A 19,893-nucleotide genomic window follows, 5' to 3' on the forward strand; every position below is an offset into this window, starting at 1 on the left:
TCACTGCAGGAATGAAAAAAAAAAACCTACTTCTGTCTTTGCACTTTCCACTGCCTCTTGAGGCATTTCTTAATTAAAGTGAATTTAAAACATTACGTCCCTGCAGCTGCTCATTTCTTTGATGTACTCTATAGATTCAAATTAAACGTCTGTACCCGTGGGATAACACGGTTCCCTGAGCCTCCGCACGTCCCTCGAGTCGGACCTTTTTTTTTCCTTTTTTTTTAGTCCATTCAGAATTATTGTCTTACATTGCCATATATTATTGAGGACACGTCTTTTCCCTCGGCGCGTTCATCTGCCATTTCACGGATCAACGACTGCATTAGTTGATCCTGTCAAAGTGATTTAAGAACACACAGATTCACAGACATGCAAAGCAGCGCAGAATTGATCATGACCAGAAGGAAATTGAATTAGGTTGAAATGAATAACATATATCAGTCATTGTTTTAACCGTTATGTTCCAGTGAATCAAAGACATGATAATCAATACTCAGTCAAGGTAAGCTGCTTCATCAGTTACTCCCTGCTTGTCTCATTCACTTTGCTTTGAGCAAGAATTGGACAAAGGCTGAAGCAGATTTGGAGGTAGAGTACATTAAAGTAATTCCCTTACACAGCAGAACAGAGTCTGCACGGCTGACAGGTCAGGAAAAAAGGTTGAAAATAGAAAAAAATATTACTCATTCTGAAAGTTGGCCCGGAGCTAATTCCTCTCCCATAAAAGGTCCTTTAAAGAGGATTGATTGGTGCTGACATTTTAACAACATCTGATGCATTGTGGCGGGGGAGAGCAGAACGGTCAAAGATTCTCCTACACTCGCCTCACTTAGTCTGATTTCTTCATTTAAAAAAAAAAAAAAAAAAAAGCAGCCTCATGACAGCACAGGACCCTTTGTTGTAGCGAAGGTAGCGGTTCTCGGATGAAGTCTTCGCCCCCCGGAGGGGAAGCACAGTGCGTCATCTGCAGCAGAGGGATGTCGGAGCAGCGGGCTCCTTCCCCTGTTTTCGTTCGACAGTTTCCCGATGATGGCGATTTAGAAAAAGAGTACTGTTGTTTCACTTGTTAATAGAAACGCTGAGGCACATTGCAGCGTGAGGAGTTTTACTGTTGTGCGTGTTGACAAGAATTTATTTCACTAACTTAGCTGCTGCTGCACATTTTTTGACTTTCAGAGAGTTGATGGAGTTGCTCCCGGTGCTCGCACTGTACATTTTTGCAGATGCCCGATTATGAACAACAGGCGAGCAGCCTTGTAGTGAAGAGTTGCACGAGCTCTAACAGATGGTGTGGTTGTCATCAAGGCGACGGGGAGACTCCAGAGAATATGCGACAGGCTGTTTGTGCAGCTACAAAGCAAACAGGCGCCCTCTCCGCCTGTGAAATGCAACATGCCCACTATTGCGATAGGAGAATCCAGTTGGCAGTGACGTCTCCCTCTGCAGAATCCCCTCTCCGTCCACCTGAGTCTCCTCAGGCCTTCCCTCTTTTTCTTCTTGCCATCTCGGCCTCACACTCTCACTCTCCGCAGCGGGCGAAACCCTCCCTGTGTTGAAAGCTCCACACAGAGTTGGACTGCTCTCTGTTACAGAGGTGCGTGTGAGCGTCCGTCCCTTCCAATCTAAACTTGCGTCGTAACCCAGAGTTTCTTTCTCTTCCTATCTCCATGGAAACGAAGCGCTGTCCTCATCCCGTCCCAGGCTTCTGAGAACAATCGGTCGACCTCTCGTGAAGTCACACCACACTGTGTATAGGATCGGCTTCCGGGTGCATCAGTGGGCGTCGTGCAGTATTTTGTATCTGTGGCTCTTTGGGTTCGCTGAGGTTAGTGTGGCCATCTCAGCTGTTTTAAATCCCAATTACTCTCATGCTCTCTGAGAGAGGCCATGATTAAAATTGATCTATCTCTGCTCTCGCTGGAGGTGCACTGAGGCTGAAACGGTGGCTCCCAGACACACAGTTCATATCTGTCACAGTAAGCAAGGATTTGCAAAAGGAGGGAGAGCACCATCTCGGGCAGTGCACTGTGATGGAGAAATATTAGTTTTACTTAATGGTGTTGAGACACCCTGTAACAGCTGGATAGCTGGAGTGTATTTTATCAGTCTTATTTCCTATCAAATCCTGTTTGGATGGATCAGACACTGTATATGGTGAAGAAAATGTTGTCTGAACATTTTGTTGCCACTGTATGTTGGTGTGGGCAGCACTGTATACATACAGTATATATGGCCCACTGGAGAGCAGCCAAGTTTTCCATGATGCGATAATGCACAAGTGGAATTTAAATGCAAATGACAACAAATTCCTTGAATCGTTAAATCTCCCCAACAAAATGTGTAGCATGTAATATTCTCTAATACAAATTAGCTGCACGTAAACAAATTTAGGAGGCTCTATTAAAACTGACAACACTGAGTCTAAAAACGATGTGTTATGTCTAAATCAGTGACTCACATCACTATTCCTGTTGTGGCAAAGGATTTAACGTGTTTAAATATTGTAATAACTACACGTATGAAATTTTATTAACCCATGTTTCAGTATGTCCGACAAAAACATCTGGTCCCAATTACTCAGGCAAGAATTTGATAGCAATATTCCATTGACACACAGAGGCTAATGTTAAAGGGGCATGCGATTCTAGAGTAATACACGTTTTGTAAAAAATCAGCGAATATTTCCTCACCGTCCGTTAGCTGCCGCTTTTGTGTGTGTGCCGGAAAAAAATCTGGGTTTTCGGCTCTGCCCAGGCTACATAAATTGAAAAAAAAAACAAAAAAAAAATGGTGCGGACTGCACCACACAACAATGCAAACGCAGTTTGAAAAGATCACTCGTCGACACCTTGAGAAACACAGCGGTTTGGCCTAGTGGTTATTGCGTGGCCAGCCATGGCAGGAAAATCACAACAACAACAATATGAAAAACAAGTTTTCTCCAAAATAGCTAACTGCCCCTTTAATTATGTAGTTAAAATGTTTTAGGTTAACACCTGCAAGCCTAAGTATGACAACCCTTTGTCATACTTAGTGTGAAAGCATATGTTGTTGTTTTTTTAAAAGTCTAGAGTCTCCAGTTACATATCCTATGATGAACGGACACTTCTTCTCATAAATACAGTTGTGCGCATAGAGTCCCGTTACTGTAGAAGCACTGTGTAATGCTGAAACCCTTGAGTGAGTGATGCCGATGGTTTACGGGGTTGTTCCTGAGAAACCACAGGTTGCAGCAGCAGAAATGGCTGCACGGCTTTCCCCGGCCAGACCCCAAGAGAGAATAAACATCCTGAGGCTCTGTGCTACTGTGCAGGATGTTCACCAGTACTAAACCTCATGAGAAAAAAAAAATGAGAAGAAAAAGGCTGCTTTGACTCCACCACAGTGATTTGTCCGCGGTTGTCTTTATGGATTACCTAACATTCAGTGCAATGCACGGCCTTTTTCTCCCCTTACTTGTGTGAAAGTATAAAATGTTTTCAGAGATTTTTGGGGGGATTTTTTAAAGGCTGAAAAGTTTTATTTGGGTGATTAAACTGTCTGATTGTTTATGTCGTCCACTCAAGGAAATGTTTGTTGTCTGACTCCCGTCAAAGACATGAACGATATCTTTCCATTTCGCTCGGCTGTTCTTTCCGTTACTGTGCTGTCATCATCAGAATGCAAATGGAAGTAGTTGCCACTGAAACCCCATCTCCTGAACATAATATAATACACCTATATGCCCACTTTCCCCCTTATCTGCCGCCCTCAGGTGCACCTTTGACAGATTGCAATGGCCTGCCGCTAAATTGAATGTGTACTTTCTGCTTTTAAAACTCATTTGCAAAAGGAAGAAAGAGAATCAGTCTTCAAGCCGTTCCCCCAGATGACAGTAAAATAGCTTTGCAGAGTGTGCATAATAAAAGAGCAGCCTCTACTCTGAGGAAATGTTTTGGAATATTTTCTTTTCACACAGTGAAGTGCAGCGGAGTGCATCACTTCACGTCTATGAGAAATAAAATCTTTCTGTTCTTTTTTTTAAAAAGGAGATGTCATATGAGAACCTGCATTTTTAGTCATTTCACCTTACCTGTACTTTTCTGAGGGCTCTGGCACTGTGCGGCACATAGGTATTGGCCATTAAAAAGGAAGAACAACTATTCTAAATCATAGATATATGAAGAAAAAAATTTTCACTGAATAATTTCTATATTAGTAATTATATGAAATTAGTTTGCAAACATCATATTGAGGACAGACCTGGTCCGGATCTTGTTGGGTTAACATATAAGCTCGCTCAGAAGCAGCCAGGGTAGTACTGTACGTTGTATAAGTCACACAATGTCTGCTTTGTTACTTTGCATAACTTGATTTATAGTTGGTATAGTCCTTGCTTTTTCATTATTTCCACTCTTAAAAACAAACACAGTCAATTCAATGCCCTGAAGTCATTTGCTATTTCCACATAGACAGTACAGTTCAGACTTCCAATGAAGTCCACTGAAGAGTGTGCTCCTGCGATAAAACAACAGCATCAGTAATTTCGGCAAATGCCCATAACATACGTTCCAGTGACAAAGTCCTCCAGTCGAAATTATGAAAGTAGCCAACAAGGGAAAACAGGTGACGTTATTATAGAGAAACAGAGTCTCGGCATATTATGTTAAAAGGGCCAAGTACCAATTAAAGTGCAGAGATCCAATGTACCATATGGGTCTGCTGCAGTCAATTTGAGAAATGTGGCCCCCGGTCTCATGAATCCTGTTGAATTTCTGCCGAGGCACCAAGATGTACTGTACGGTCAGAATTTGGCGCCGACAGCTGGAATCCATCGACCCAAACTGCTTTTAGGATCAATTCCCGCAGTTGGTGGTCTAATGGTGTGGGGAATGATTTCTTGCACCCTTTGGGCCCCTTAAAATAAAAAAAAACCTTGTTTGAAAACAGCCTCTCAGTCTTGTTGCTGACAATAGACGTACATTGTTTATATCTATTTTCCTTTTCCGGTTCATGTTTTACATGTTTTTATTTCTTTATACTAACACTGGAATTTTCCAGTTATGAATAAAGTACATCTACCTATCTATCTATCTATCATAAGGCATCATATCACAAAGCAAAAGTTACCCAGTGAGGATAGTGTTCATATAACATGCTCACTTATCGTATATTGTCACCCTGTATTCTTTACTTTGGAATGCAACACATCGCTGGTTACTTATCATGGATCTTGAACACTAGAAAATGAAAGGCGGCCAGCATTTAATTACACTTCCATATTATTGTGGGTCTTATGAGTGACAGATTTTAAAACATAATGTCATAAAACTATGTCAGAGTAGATACAGCATGGCACAAGGGCAAGGTAATCTTGCCGATTCCCCAGGTAATCAAGTTGCAGGTCACGTCAAAACAACTCAGAAAGTAAGAGAGTAGAGAGTAACAAGTGCTGAGAGCAGAAATTGTCAGTCAGCCATTGTGTGAAGTCACATTCACACTGACGGAAGAGCCGCCGGAGGCAATTTAGGATTAAGTGTTTTGCCCAAGGACACATCTGCATGCCCACTGGGGGATGGAACCTCCGACTTTCGGGTTGGTGGACGACGGACTCTACCTCCTGTAACGCAACTGCCAACAATCCTAATTATTTCTTGATAACCACTGAATATGTCGTAACGTTTGAACATAAGATAGAAGAGATCAAGACATTGACCTCGACGTGATTTGAACACGCAACCTTCTGATCTGGAGTCAGACGCGCTACCGTTGCGCCACGAGGTCCTGTGCACACTGCAATGAGAACCAAACATACTGCAAAAACTCAAGAGACAACTTGAGATCTCTTGAGAGGAACTATCTCATGTGCTCACACAAGCGAGGGGCGGTTACTTAAAGGTCTGGGGAAGGGAAGAGGACGGAGGAAATCAGAGACGTCCAAGATATATTGGTACGAGTTAATCTTTAAAAACAAATTTAAGAAGCTACATCTCATACTTGACCAGAAGCCAATGCAGGAACTCAGGTGAGATGCTGTGTCTCTCTTCCGTGGGACCAGTCAGCAGTCCGTCAGCAGCAAATCTGCACCAGCTGCAAACAGAATCCGGGGCTATTTGATGCCTGACTTGAAATGGTAAGTTTTGGGCTTTTAGTTTGAATCTAAAATCAATAGCCCACTATAATTAAAGTGAACAGTCCTTGTAAGGTCTCTGGCCCAAGGACATTCAGAGTATACACACACAGCTGGTATCAAAGCCCCAGGAGAACAGATTTTCTCAGCTTCCCTTCTTCTTCTTTCCGTCATCGACTTCCAGAGGTGGGTCTATCATACGGGCCCACACGAGGGAACGGCCGCGGAAGCAACCGCCACACAATGTACTGTGCCACAATGGAATTAACGAAGCGCTGTTAACGGAGCTACTTTACGTGTGAAGAACCGACGTGACCTGCGGCAGCAAACGCTTGTACCAAGCCTATTCGCGAGCAAAAAAACCTTTGACTATCAGATTTATATGCTCGGTTAATTTAAGTCCAGAGACTCGGTGGTCGGATTTCCTGCGTTGAAATGTATTGGCTCCTTATCTTGGTGTTGGTTTACATTCCGGGTGACAGTTAGACAGAAAGCAGCCGGCCAAAAGATTGGTTGGATAAAATAAATAACTGCACCAGAGGAACGGATTCTCCTTCACATCCCAGTTTAAACACATGCTAATCAGCGGGGCTGGAGGCTTGAAGTACACTCATCGGTAATCATCTGTATGCCAGCCTGGGTTTCCTACCAGAGCAAAGAAGATTCAAGGACAAAATGGACAAAAAGGACTTACATTTTCAAAGCCACAATTACGATAACTTCACAAAGCAGTACCTGCCAGTCATACTTTGCAATTCAAGCGCACTGGGAAAATGATCTTCAAAAAACAATTTGTAAGCAACTCTTGCTTCCTCGGATGGGTATAATTTGTGGGCATAGATCTTTCGCCATGTGACAGAGGGAGGACGTTAAACTGAGGGGAGAAATAACTGGCATCCCTCCTGTTGCCAAGGGCTACCGTTGTCCCCCGCGATGCAGCGTATAGTGTGTCCGTGTGTAGCATGTGGTGGTGAGCACACATGCATGCTTACCGCATCTGTGTGTGTGTGTGTGTGTGTGAGAGAGAGTGCTTTTGATTTGATGATGGATCCTCTCCATTCCAGTGAATCAATGTGTGAGCCTCTGAGCCCCAGGGGGAGCTGTTGGAGAACCAGGTGTTGTCCCGTGACTGACCCCCCCTCCAGAAGAATAGATGAGCAGAGGAAAGAAGAGACTTCTGAGCCCTGGAGCCCTGGAGCCGCTCGACACCGGAACGACGACGCCAAGGAGGGATGTGTTGACATGCCTGAGGTGGACATGAATCTTTTCTATCTCTCCACCTGTTTATATTGCAAAGCAACCTTTTTAAAAGCAGTTTGGGCTTTTGTGGTGACTGGCGCACATTCACTTTTCACCTTCTTCCAACTAACAGAAAATTTATGAATTTTTGTGGCTGCCCTCTTCCCTCCTTCCCTTTCAATCTCGGATTTTAGAACAAGATACCGTTCTCCCCTATAAAATCCCTGCCCACCCACACCAGGAGACCAAACACAGCGTCAACCCTGAAAAAATAAAGGAATAGGTGACTTATGTGAACTCAGTTGATACGTGTTTTGATTTAGATTTGTCCTGCCAGGGTATCGATCACAGGGTTAGTTTTACACAATCTGGAAGCTGGAACTAGAGGATAGCAGAACGGAGTCGATAGTTGCTAGACTGTAGCTTTTAACTAAATGCTGAAGTCATGAGCACTTGTTCTCACAGGACAAATTAAACAAGGCGTCTGTTTTAACCTGGGTGTTGCAGACATCTTAAACAATAAGTACCCTGCGCAAAAACTTTCCAAAGCAGGTGTTAGGTGATTTGGATAGAGGATGTTAAACGGCTCCTATTTTGACATCTTCCTCATTCACATCAGGTCTTTGCCAAAATAACTTTTGCAGCTGCTTTACGTGTTTATTTTAAGAAGAGGATCTTTCCAAGCCATGTTAATGCTGGGGACAGCGGCCACTATTAAGATGAGGAACTATACTGGGAGGAAATGAGGACATGAATCCATTCAAATTACAACTGACTGCTGCAAAACCTCAACCTCAATGGTTGATACACAAATTGTGGTAGGTTGCCCAAGGTTGTTTTTCTCAGATCTCTGTCTGTCTGACTGGCACAGATATTCATCCAGGCTGTAGTTTGGTGTTGCGACATCACCACATACGACGAAATTCGGCGTACGAGTTGGGAGAACTTGTTTTAAACCATACGATGAAGGCTTTGAACTTGTGCGGTGTGTGGTCTTTGAAGGATGTGGAGTCAAGAGCAGGACGACCAACTAACAAACCTGGGTTAATGTGACTCTTTCCTTTTTAATAATTCATTCAGATGCCATTTCTGTTGTTGTTTTTCATACACAGTGTCCATGCAGCCGCTGCCTAAATGTTCTCACAATGGACGTTACAAAGAGCTCCTGCCGCACACAGTCAAGAGGTGGCCCATGAAAGCTCTGTTCAAGGAAGTGACAGCAGGGCATTTGTACAGAGACACCCTTATTAATATTCTGTTTTTTTCTCACATGAGGTTCCAAACTTTTGCAAAACTTTTCAAGGCCCGCAGGAAAGTGGATGAGAGTGAAATATTTGTGTATAATATGTTTATGATTAAAAGATGACTTGCATGACTTACTTTCATTAGTCCTGACATTTCCTTTAATGTAGAATTCTGGGGGAAGAATTTTTCCAGGCATGCTTTTTAGTCATTAGGCTTAAGGACATTTAAAACAGCACAGCCTTCTTACGTTAAAGGGTTACAGCGACTACTGCACACGTCATGCTGGACGCAGCTTTGATGGAATGAAATGGCAAAAACTGGAAGGGAATATTCCAATCAGCTTTTCTTTCTATTTTCCCCTTCTTCGCTGTGCCTCCGCAATCTTGCGTCAAACACAAGCAAGTGTTGTGGGAAAATGCATTCGTCTTCCCATGTCAGTCACGGATCTGTCGCTCCCTTGTTGCATGCCCATTACTTTGGCCAAACAATGCGTGATTAACCGTAACATGGACAACGACACCAACAGGCAGCGGAGGAGTGGTGGTTTTGGTTTTCCGTTGAACCCTTTGGCACTTTTCCCCCACATCATCACCGAAACCCATTGCAACTGACTGAACACAAGCTTCATCTGTGTCCTTTGTCAATGAGAAAAATTAGAAGGCAGCCACCTTTCAGTCTCCAGGTATGTGTACAGCGACATATTGAGGTGGTTGGAATGAGTCTTTTTTCCTATCCTTACTCTCCTTTTGCTATGTGGACCTGTGGCAAAAAAAGGAGAAAAAATCTTGCACACTGTCTAACTTGCAATCCTAAATTGAATAAATGACAGTGTGTTGGTGCTAGACCTTCATCGGGCAAATTGTTTGGTGCAGGTTCAAGAAGGATGCATTTGAATGTTGTGTCCGTGACACCGGGAAGTCTCTCCAAGGCATAATAAACTAAAGAGCCTGACTTGAATGTCGTGAAGGTCACATTACTGTACCAACAGTTCTGAACCCGCCCTACTCCATTACTGGAATTCCAGCCACAAGGTCCACTCGCAGTCAGAAGCAGCAAAAAAAATAGAATCATTTCAGACAACATCCTCTTTTGTTTTGCACAAATACATAAATTCATCTTCTTTTCCTGGTTTCATTTACTCAAAAATCTGCGACCATGATTAATATTACCGTCACCACATGTGACCTGTGCGAACACAGTCTTTCGTCTTCTCCACCTTCTCCTTTTTCATCTTCTTTATATTGTGCCAGTGTCAGGCAGTAACCCAGTATCATATTACAGCAAAGTGATTGATTTTTAAGATAAGACAGAGAGTAAGAGATATGATTTTAAAGTGACTATAAGCTCTGCTACTTCGGCAAATTTGGGGGTTGGCTCTCCCTGATGACTAATGGCTAACATGAGACAGGAGACGGTGGCGAGTAAACACTTGTGGGCCACTTCAGCTAAACCGCAATATAATGTTAAGATCATTTTACTAATTATCAAAGCAATGTCATTACTTTCCCAATAGGTAATATGAAAGGAATATAATCTATTCCTTTCAACAACTTAATCATCTATTCAATAGATGATTACGTTGTTCATGTAATGAACCCTGTATGGTACACTGCGCCAGTCCGTCTCTCTGGTGTCCTGGAGATTGTGGATGTGCTTGTTACCCGTCTATCAAACAAACACACGTACACACACACGCGTGCGCACTGTTACTTAAACTCGTGCGAGTACTAATGCCTCGGGAGGCTCATGGTAATTACCTTTATCGGCCTCTCCGGAGGTATCGGAGTCATAGCTTATCAGACAAGGAATCCAATCACAATGCAAATAAAGGTAAGTTGAGCAGACGGATGGAAGTCATGTCTCGTGGTTTATTCCTTCTCCCCGTTGCCTTGGGTGAACAAAAAAAGAAAAAAAGAAAAGAGAGAAATCCAATTATTAGCTCAAACTGCATTGATTGTGTCCTCCCCTAATAGGGTATTAAGAGAAACCACATGGGGAAAGCCAGGCAGTGTCTACCTCGAAATAATAGCCTGTTAGGAGGAGGCAGTGGGATGGGCTCAGGGTAATAAGGGCTTTGTCACCCAATCAGGCATTGTGCGTTCGCCAACGCTCCACTGGACCCGCGGCTTTGATTATCAGTCAACATTTGAACCAGTTGTGCGAATAAACCTGCCACATGTGCCATATCAGTGTGTGTGTGTGTGCGCACGACACCTCAGACAATTACTGTGTCACACATGAGCAACACAAAGCACAAAAAATGGGTCTCGCACGAGGTTCTGTGATATGCAAACGTTCACTAGAGCCGGTTCTAGCGCAAAGACGTAAAAGCCGTGCGTTGACCACCCACATCAGACACACAAGCCGCGTGGGAATCGGATGCCACGCGAATGAAAACGTTCAGCTGCACGCGAGCAACAAGTCCCCCCGCCTGCCGCGTTTCCATCTGTGAGAGTGCAGACAGAGGGCGAGAGGAAAGACCTACTGTCAAGGCCTGAAGGGGAGATATCAATGTTGACATACATGTATATGCCTGCACACTTGACAGGTGTATAGTTGTTGTATTCCCGCCCCCCGTCTGATGGGGCAAATGTCAATGATTTCATTTCCCCGATGGGAGCGATTTGTCAACTGCAACATCAATATGACGGGGGGTGTGGCGTTACGGTGCAATCGGACTTTTTATTTTACGCGAACATTTTCTAGTTGTGAGTTTCTCTCTTAAGATCATGAATTATGCAGCAAAGAGTGCGGTCCTGTAGGCTAAGTGAATGGGAAATTGACATCTAAGTAAAAACAGCTTTGGATCTTGAAGGGCTGCACTAAGAGTGCGGCAGCATATGGCGAGCCAGTCATTTAATAATAGTCATCCGTCTGTCAATTTCAAATTGTGTTGGATGTTCTCCTCGTCATCGGTGTAGATCACGCAATGAGAACTTTCATTGCTTTTCCGAGGACTTTACTTCCACACACACACACACACACACACACACACACACACACACACACACACACACACACACACACACACACACACACACACACACACACACACACACACACACACACACACACACACACACACACACTTCTTTTACATCACCAAGGAGAGGCATATGGAAAAACCTGAACAGAATAATTTTTTTTTAATATATATATATTTTTTTTTGTTTAAATCACAATTTTCTCTCTGAATTGCACACGTCTCTGCTGATTCAGTGAAACTTTAGGTACCATCAAACCACCACCCAACTGCGCTGTGTTACTTTTCATCTTGAGTGACAAGTTGCTGGTTTCACTTACTAGGGGATGGATATGGACAACAGCAAAATGTTCAAAATGTGTAATTCAGGGCCCTCGAAAGAGAGAGAGAGCTTTTCCATAATGCGCCTCGGAGGACTCCATCACCATGGAAATGAAAAATTATCAGTGCTCCTTAATAATAGGTGTAGAAATATGCGCTCTGTAATTTATTTGTCAGCGTGTTTTCTCTTTGGAATGACTCAGTGTGAGCGATAAAAGACAATAAAGGGATGTGTGTTTTTTAAAACGGCCCCAGAAGTGCTTCGCCAGAAGAAACACCAACATGAAAGAATGACACAAAAAAAGGACAGACATATTGTCCTATGATATAAATATTCTCATAGCGTTTGAGTGTAGCATTAATAACACATTGATGCCCTCATTAAGCACCAGCCTTTATATACTGCTGGTTTACATCATCTCCATGGTAATTACGGATCTTCCTTTCTCTCTCAGTTACCGAGGACATTTATCAATAGACAATAGCAGATTTCCACACGCACCGAATGTGTTTCTGCGAGAAGCACATCGTAAAAACACCATCAGAACCAGAGCCGATCAGCGGGATCATCTTGAGTCACGGGGTTTTTTTTTTGTGCGACTTCGCCGCACAGGCTCATGTTGCTGCAGGCGGTCGATTCAGACAGCTCTATTTTTGAGGCATAGCTACCAAAGTTGCAGGTAAATGTCAGCCAGGCCTTTGGGGAACCGACTACAAGCACAATCCCGTTGTTTTCTTCACGTACCGGTATCATCTTCATCACTGTTTAACTCCAGAAAAACGCTCCGTGCCGTCAGTGAAGCCAGTGATGATGTTTGTGAAGGAAACGACAGGATGAAAATCATCTGGTTAGAAAAAACAAGGCTGCCATCGCCGTAACAATGGAGACTGATTGCAGATGATGACTGAGTATGTTTTTTTAGGATAATCACTGCCGGTGTTCACATTATTGTGTGTGCATATTTTCTGTTTCACAAGCCTAAAGGTATTGACTCTTATCACCGAGGGCGTGCACGTTCGACTCGACTCTTGTTACCAGCCAAAGAGGTCCTCCGCTCCTCAGGCGACACTAAAAGGTCGCTCTTATACCGGTTCAGCTTTTAAACCTGCATGCACGAACTGACTGAAGGTGATTACAAAAGCCTGGCAGCATGATTGAACTACGTTTTGCGGTAACCGTTAACGACCGTGGAGAAATTACGTACGGTTTTTCGTCTCGTGACACAGCGATTATCGTCAACGGACGGCGTTGGCCTGAGATCAACACTTCGTGACCACAAGTGTAATGAAAACGAGGCGGATGGAAAAAAAAATTAAATAAAAGGGTAATTAAGACGTGACATTGATGTAATTGTTGGTCTGAGGGGCTGAAGTGGAACGTGCAGCAGCAGCAGCAGCAGCATCACTCCAGGCTGCTATTAACGTCAGGTTAATGAACTGGCCTGGAGGAAACAAGGGGAACGGCAGAAGCGGGGACAAATGAAAGTGACTGGTGAAAAGACCCCATCTGAGTGAGGTCAGACTAAACGTCTACAAGGCTCCGATTTCCTCAGCTTTACGAGGGGGGAAATAACTCTCTTAAGGCCCGGGGGCTTAACCGGCGAAATGTCACATCATTTACATTACATACACATACTAATCAATATCCCCTGTCCTTCTATACTGTGTATACTGTACTCTGCACACAGTAGCAGTTATGTTACGTCCGCGTGCCGAAGGGTGTGAGGGCGCTCGCTGTGCTCACTGAGCCACGCGGGACCTGGTCAAGTTAAATGGCGACGAAGTGAGAAACATAATGGTCTTTTAACGGATACAATATGTGTCCGCATATCAGGGCGAATGGTTGGTGTTCACATCTGATAGCTGATAATCATCTTCTGGTTTAATTGAAATAACCTCATAAATTTTTTTCTGTAGACTGTAAAACATCTCAGTGAAAGACACGTGGACAATGCTGCTTTTACAGTATGTCTCCATTCACGTATGCATATTTACATGTACATCTATGTACAGTATGTGTGTTATATACAAATAGATAGACAAAGAGGGGAGAGAGGGAAGAGAGAGTTCACAGTGTTGCTTAATCCATTTGGGCTGAAAGCGTTTCAATCAAGCCTTTCTTAACAGAACACCACAGGGTATCTGTACCAGAGACAACAGAGAAACTCAAAAAAAATTACAATTCATATTCTTTTACTCCCTCATGAGGAATTTTACTCCATCATAAAAATTTACAATGTGGGGCTGTTGGACATGAAATGAAATCTTGTGAAATGATGAGCAGAGTTACTATCCTCTCTGTCACTCAGTAGACCCATTTGAATCACACTGTTAAATGACAAATGGACTGCATTCATAAAGCGCTTTATTTAATCTGAGAGTATGATTCACATTCACCCGTTCTCACATGCACTCATACCGCTCTTCTCTAATATAGAGCCTTTCTATCACTCTGTAGATTCATGTCACAGCCATCGGGGGCAAGGACACGGAATGCGGCCTGGAGGAGCTGGAGATCGAACCCAGTCAACTGGTCTTAAACTGAATGCTTCTCTTTCACAAACTACTTCCCACTGGATACATCACCCATCAAAAAATGATCCGAAAGATTGTGACGAATGTCCAACTACAAAAGTAATCCAACATGTCATCCATCATTCGGACATTTTTGTGCAAATGCATTTTCCTGCTGGCTTGTGAAACCAGAATATTTCATTTTCATAAAAGGTGTTATGTAGCAAGCTGTTCGTGGTGTGGAATGAACTAGAGAGATCTCATATGCTTGAGCATGTCGTGACATATGGTATCAGACACTGTGTACGCTCTCTGCTGATTTTTTTCCCCGTGACAATAACAAGTCTTTATTCTCGGCTCATTTGATAAATTCAAACACTGAACACGGCGCTGCACGTTCACATTGGCTCAATGACAAGATGGTTTGGACTCACCCGCTGTTTGTGGCTGTTTTGTTTCAATAATTCAGTCTGATACAGTAAAGACGACAATTGTTCTATATTCAGATTGAATGATCCAGAGCCAGGGGTCACTCCCGTGATTTTCATAGAAATAAACGTGAATCACAAATACTCCAATACAATTCATGAATGATTTGCATGTTTCGGTTCTTGAACGCCACCAGTTTAATTCAGCGGCTGAAGCAGAGGGTTAATAATGTCTTGTTATCGACATGTTTCCTCAGTGAGCCCGGTTGCTCATTTTTCTCCTCCAGGCCCTAAAGTCTCTCTGTGTGGCTAATGGCACAGAAACATTAGCTGCCTCTAGTACAATCCTTCCGTCTAATTGTCAAGGGGCATCGTTTCAAACGGCCTCTGAACTCGGTTCGTGCGCCGGCACGGTCACACCGCTCGGCTGAATCATACCGACGGCTACCATGACATGAATCACGCTCAGTCGGGTACAAAATAACAAACCTCGGGTGATTTTCTGCACTAAACCTTGATTGAGAACTGCGCGTGAAAATATCCATCTTTCATGCATCGTGGCCAAAGTGAAAATGAAAATGAAACCGAACCAGATTTTCTGCTCCAGGGGATCCTAATGTTTTGCCCAATTACATTTATATTTGACAGGGAAAATGAAAATAGAGGAGAAAAACCACTGATGAATCCCAATAAGAGTCACCATTTCCTAGTCTATTCGCGGTTGTTTATACAGTGCAGTCCTCTCTCAGAATACACAATCAATAGGTCAGCTGATGGACAATAGGAGGTGGCACCACGAGACCCTGACCCGTCTAGTCTAGGGTTCAACCAGAGCCATGGTGATTTAATAGGTTGGCCTTGCTGTCATACCAACGTCTCACCTCTTAAGCAGAATAAACCACTGTCAATTCATGCAATAATATATATATATATTTTTTTTTACTTCTTTACTCTCACAAATCAATCAATACTGGATCCTCTTGATGAATACTGCGTCCGCAGGCACCTCTGCAACTGCCAAAGGACTTTTGATAAAGTCTTCATGCTTTCCTTTCAGTAGATTAATGCCATTTTTTAAATTATTATTATTATAATACAAACAAAAATTGCAATTAGTTTTTGTTCTTTTTATCAAATTATTACTCGATTAACAAAAACTGATTAAATCTTTTTTTTTACTGTTACATAAATGGATAAACCTTTAATGAATGATAAATGTTTTCCAGTGAGCTACTGTACACGCCATGCGATTTGATAGATGCATGGATTTGTAAATTATTATGACTTAATATTTCATCTTTTAAAAATACCGTTAAAACGTATTGAAATATGAAACATACGAAACATCAATATCAATATCCCCATAATGTTGGGGCATAATATTAAAACATATTACTAAATGACGATAAGATTTATTCACTTAAGACACCCAGATAGCCACAGGTGATATCCGCCATAATGAAAACTAACAAGATTGAGATAACGTGGCGTTTGATGGTAGAAATATACCGCGGTGCATTGGTTAGGGGAGATAGTAAGAGCAGGATCTAGTAGAACTGTGCAGATATGTTGCAGCAGAGTAAAAATGTATCTCCCTTTGGCTTTTAAAAAGAATAAATCAATTTTTTTTCATGCACCAAACTACGTCCAGAATCGGGCTGGGCTCAGGAAGTAAAGACGGAGATAAAGAGATACGGAAGATTTCAAAGTCGGTGCGTTAATGGATGTGTTTTGGGGTTTTTTAAAAGCTAAATGATGGTATTAGCTGCTCGCTGGACACACTTGAGCCGTCCTGTTGTGTCGTCTAACATCGTTATGGCTCAACAAATGACTGGCTGCGTGTAACCCGAGTCCCCTCTTGCTCCGAACAATAAAAACCCTCCCGGGGAAGTGGTGCCGAGAAATTAAATTTGCTCTCCATCCGGCCGCATCGTCTCTAAACTCAACACCACCAAAACAGCGGGAAAACAATGTCGCCATTAAGTTTTTTTTACAGGAGATCATTACGTCTTTGTGTACTTTGTGTTTCTCCTGCGACAGTGCTCTAGTTGTGAGATGTCCATGAAGCCATCTCTCCATTTGCACTAATGACGTTGTACTGCCATATCTTTATTTCTCACGAATAGAAATGTTGCAGCAGGAAAATTTCACACTCCATTCACCGACGTGTCATATACCGAATTGTGTTGTAAGTTTTATATTCATGCGATGTCCAACTAAAACTCCTCAAATATTCTGAGCCACAATACTTTAATGCCATTCCAGCTATAATTGCTTCGAGAAAATACACATAAGTATAGATAAGAACTCCATTAGATAGGCTGCATTCAGCAGAGCCGTTCTGACAGCGGATGCTGCATGATGTCAGCAGAGGTGCCAGGCAATTAGTTTATTCCCTGTAGAAGTGAACATTAACCTTTGCATTCTGTAACAATGAACTTACACTGGGATAAGAGTTGAGCGATAAAGTCTCCGAAGTCTGTGAAGATAGTTTCATAAATGTTCTATTGTGCAAAATCCAGCAAACCCCAGTAGTTAATAAGCCTGGTGGTCGTTAGGTGAACTGCGGTCAGCATCATCAGACTTCGAAGGCAGTCGCGAGTGAGCTCGGATTTTTTGACCAATACATATTCAGCCGGTGACATTTCAAAGCCCATGCCAGTTTCCCCAAAATACATTTTTATCATGTGGCTGACTCCAAAACAATATGGCCAAACAAATTATTGCTCAGTATAAAGGTGAGGTAATGTAGATGGAGAAATCTGCAAGCAACATCAAGATGTGCATGTAATAAAAGGAAAACAACTTCTATTTTAGTGCATATTTTTATTCTGAAGGGAGCAGGCGTTTTATTCTGAAGGACCTCGGTGAACAGGTGCTCTGTATTAATCACATTTATCCGTGAAGTCCCTGAGGTTAACAAGTGAAATGAAGAATGAAACAAAGACGCCAACAAGGATAATTTACTTCGCTTGGATGAATTGCTGCTCTTGACGGAATAGTTATGATATCCTTATTATCACTAATAAATCAACGGACAGGCCTCCAATCCTGACCAGTAATCAACGTGCTCTGAATCTGGCCTCTCCAAGACAGGGTGTGTGTGTGTGTGTGTGTGAACTAGATAGAAAGTACATTTGAACCCCCCCCCCCCCACTCAAATTCAACAATTGGAACAGTATGAATTGAAATGTAAATGTCAGTGTCACCAAGCTTCTCAGTCGTTTAGTGCCATTGGATAAGGGCGGATGATGTGTAATCATTTCTATCACAACAGAAAATGAAAATCACTGGCGATATAGTTTTTGGTTTTTTTTACATCCTCTTTGATCCATATGCTTGAGAGATGAGATGAAAAGAAAAAAAGTGGCGATGACTCTCAAACCGAGGCCGAAACCATAATCCATAATCTCCATTTATCCCTAAACTTGTATCATGATGCAGGACGTCACAACCACGACACCTCACCTTGCTGCAGGCAGGTGCACCCTGTTGAGCTCTAATTTCTGATGTAACCATAAACTAATTTTTCATTTCACAATCAACACTTTGACAAAAAAAAAAAATATTAATCTGGTTAAATTGAGGGCTGCACGGTAGTGTAGTGGTTAGCGCTTTCGCCTCACAGCAAGAAGGTTCTGGGTTCGAATCCCGGTTCAACCAGGGTTCAACGGGGTTCCCAGAGTATATGACATTTACGTTACGATTCCATGTTTCTCTGTGAGTTTTAAAATGTCAGTTCTTCCTGCTGCGGACTGTTGACCATGAAGAAACAATGAAAACCAACAGACCTTTTTCTACGGGGTTCCGAGAGTATATGACATTTTATATTGATTTCTTTCTGTGTGGAGTTTGCATGTTCTCCCCGTGTATGCGTGGGTTCTCTCCGGGTTCTCCGGCTTCCTCCCACAGTCCAAAGACATGCAGATTGGGGTTAGGTTCATTGGAGACTCTAAATTGACCGTGAATGTGAATGTTGTTTGTCTCTGTATGTGGCCCTGTGATAGGCTGGCGACCTGTCCAGGGTGAACCCCGCCTCCCGCCCAATGTTAGCAAGGATTGGCTCCAGCCCCCCGCGACCCTTAAATGGATAAAGCGGTAGACGATGAATGAATGAATGAATGGTTAAAGTTAAAGAAAGCTCTGTATTTGCAAATATTACACACTACACTGTTTTTTCCGACTGCATGTGTCACATGACTATTCCTGGTCCAATCCCGATTGAATGATCGTCAGGCTTGATGAATTAGTTCAAGATGGGTAATAGCTGTGAAATTGCAGACCCTCATGGGTACATTCAAGTCAGCGGTGTGGGAAAACTGGAATAAAACAACAACAACAACAACTAACCGTGGCTGAAAAATCAAGGTCTGAGGATTTTGAGAATAGTTACATCCATAGTGAAAAGGGTCATTTTGTAAAGAGGTACAATGAGTTTGTGTGAATGTGAGATGGGGTTTTTTTGGTTTTTTTACTGCGCACGTCCCTTCAGATGTTTAAGATTTTACATTTTTCAAGCAGTATGTATAGCATTCACTATTATGTTATATTTCATGATGAAGCAGAACACTTGTGAATTTTACTCTGTGGTTTTCTTTAGACGAGGGGGGAAGACGGGGAACTGCCCAGTCCATGAATCACCAACATCTATAGATGGTCAAAACACATGACTAACCAATTCCAGTGGGTGAGTGGATGTGGCTTGATATGGTTATACAGCACGGAACCTCTGCTCTGCCTTCAACCCACACTCTCTTAATGTGAAAGAAGCTTCAGTAGAACATGAGCGGCAATGATTCTTGACTCTCAACATGTCAGGTATTATGAAAATGAAACGGGGCTTATGAACTCAATCCGTTCCTCCATGCATCAACAATCTTCACAGGACTTGCTGTCTCGTGGTTTATAGCGTTATATGTTTTAAGTTTACTTCCAAAGTGAAAACTAAAGTCAAAAGTACAGTCCTGCAGTTTACACATATTCAAAATGAAGTCCGTAACCACAGCCTGTTAATTACATTACGCTGAATATACTCATACCTCCTGAGGAGT

General features: G+C 42.6%; 1 non-coding gene across 1 annotated transcript; it reads right to left on the bottom strand.

Annotated features, from left to right (window-relative positions):
- Positions 1 to 5,694: 5,694 nt before the first annotated feature.
- On the bottom strand, positions 5,695 to 5,766 carry trnaw-cca. The gene has a single exon. It is a non-coding gene; the product is annotated as a tRNA-Trp (tRNA).
- Positions 5,767 to 19,893: the final 14,127 nt, after the last annotated feature.

The sequence above is a fragment of the Scophthalmus maximus genome, chromosome 2 (genome assembly GCF_022379125.1).
Source record: "Scophthalmus maximus strain ysfricsl-2021 chromosome 2, ASM2237912v1, whole genome shotgun sequence".
In the NCBI taxonomy this organism is placed as follows: Eukaryota; Metazoa; Chordata; class Actinopteri; order Pleuronectiformes; family Scophthalmidae; genus Scophthalmus; species Scophthalmus maximus.